At 34.5% G+C, this 2,109-nt stretch overlaps 1 long non-coding RNA gene across 2 annotated transcripts; it reads left to right on the forward strand.

The window, feature by feature from the left end:
* Nucleotides 1-325: 325 nt before the first annotated feature.
* LOC132044032 (uncharacterized) lies at nucleotides 326-2,109 on the forward strand. 2 transcript variants are annotated; one of them, XR_009412007.1, is made up of 2 exons: nucleotides 326-914; nucleotides 1,719-2,109. It is a non-coding gene; the product is annotated as an uncharacterized LOC132044032 (long non-coding RNA). The 2 variants fall into 2 exon arrangements; XR_009412006.1 differs by having other exon boundaries at nucleotides 326-879.

Consider the following 2,109-nt stretch of genomic DNA (forward strand, 5'->3'; position numbering starts at 1 on the left):
TTAAATCGAATCTTATTCGGATTATGAATGTTTTCATTGGTTTTTAATTTTCACCCGAACGCAAATGGTCCTTTCTTTACGGACGGATTCTTCTCTTCGTTTGAGTCTCTATTACGTCGAGCTTATGGATATCTTATCCTGTAAGTTTCGAAATAAGCAGGAAAATCGAACGTCTTGTCAACTGTCACATCCGTCTGACTTCGGCCACGTGTGGATTTACTATTGGTTGTCCCTTAGGTTATCTTATCAATGCACTTCCGTCGTAATGGCCCCTAACTTATAAATAGTTCATCCTTCCTTATTTTCACTATTTACAGCCTTAAAAAATTACTCTTCGATCTTAACTTTTGCTTTCCTCACCTGAGAAGCAAAAAACCTTCGTCGGAATATTCAAGTCTCTCGCCGGAATCACCAAACTATTCATCGAAATCTTCATCCTACTCGTCGGAATCTTCATCATACTCATCGGAAACTTCATCCTATTCTTCAGATTTCCCTAGACCTTCAAACCTTTATAAAACTATCGAGCAAAGGCCCAAACAGTTCGGTATCTTTGGATTTGGGTTTAAAATAGTCCTATTTCTTTCTCATGGACCATTAATAGTCCACCTTCTTTTACAAAGTGGCACGGATTCAGTCTAGAAGCAAACCACCGTGAGAATTCTAATAGAAGTCATACTCACGTGAGCCTCACGTGTTTCCCTCTTTTAAAAAGAATCAGAATTATCTCCATATCTTTGTCAAAACAACATTGAATATGGTCCGTTCTTTTCCCCCAATTCTTCATAACCCTAATTTATAAATTGGTGAGACCTAAAAGTGAAAATCAGGTGCGACACATGGAGTTGTTGTTGAAGAAAGACGGAAAGAGAGACATTTGTGCGTGGAATTGCAAGAATTTTGAATCTTTTAAAGTAGCATACTTCGAAGAGAGTGAAGAGAATGAATTTTCTTTCTTTTTTTTTCCCTTCAATTCGTCTAAAGATATGCTAATTTTTATGTACTTTCCTTTCTGCTGGCATGAACTTATTTTTATGGTAGAATCAAACTACCATGAGCGCAGGGACCTCATAAGTTATTTTGGCTGTGGATTGTTGCTTGTTGAATAGTTTTTTGATGCCTTCGATGATTCTGCTCATTGTGATATTTGCATAGTACAACTAAGTGGTAAAAGACTGTAAACGATAACCTTAAGATTGTTTATTAGCTAATTACCACTGCAAATAGTAAATATACTTTAATGTTGGTTTCAGATTGCTATTAGTTAGTTCTCTGCTAATAAGATATGAAAATGAATATTTTATTATGATAATGGATGGCGATTTGGTATCTAACCTTTATCTAAGCCTCATATAGGTCAACTACATTCATTCTTGTACTTCTTCTCCATATATTTTCTGTGACCAATTTGCTCTTCACTATTGATTCGTGAATTGGATTAGCCAATACTTGAATTTTTCCATTAAATCATTTTTTCAGATTATGTTCTCTACAGTTTGTGCTAGTTTAATTGTTATAGGTTCTTTTTTGTTATCTATAGTCAAGTTGAGAGCTTATTCAAGATAGAACATGGCATATAATGCTAAAATAGACTTGGATAGCCAAAGCTTAAACCAATTGATGTATCTATCAGAGAATTGGAGTATCGAAATTAAGGTCTATCATCATTGAATATGTTGGTTTTTTCTTCTAAGTTTGCTAATCATTTTTTTTTGCAGGTTCTTGGGCAGACTTACCAATACTTGATGAAATTAATTCTAGTTTCGAGGAAGTAGTGAAAAACTAAACTGCGAAGACTGAGATGAGTTGTTCCGTTCATAAAGTCAATCAAGTCGAAGCTAAAATCGAAAAACTAAAAATTAAAGAGGAAAAAATTGAGGCAAACGGAAGCTGAAATTCTACAACTATAGGAGAAAAAGATCAAGATCAAAATGCCTTGCGACAGTCACTTGGTTAATGGTGTTGTGTTCTTATGATGTTGTAACATGCAGATTGCAAAATGGGCGTCTTATACCCCAAAATATAAGCAGTTTTCCATAACTAACTGTACACTTTTCTACTGTAATGGATGATATAAATGAATGAATAATACTTCAATGTTTTATTACT

The sequence above is a fragment of the Lycium ferocissimum genome, unplaced genomic scaffold (genome assembly GCF_029784015.1).
Source record: "Lycium ferocissimum isolate CSIRO_LF1 unplaced genomic scaffold, AGI_CSIRO_Lferr_CH_V1 ctg3262, whole genome shotgun sequence".
Lineage (NCBI taxonomy): Eukaryota > Viridiplantae > Streptophyta > Magnoliopsida > Solanales > Solanaceae > Lycium > Lycium ferocissimum.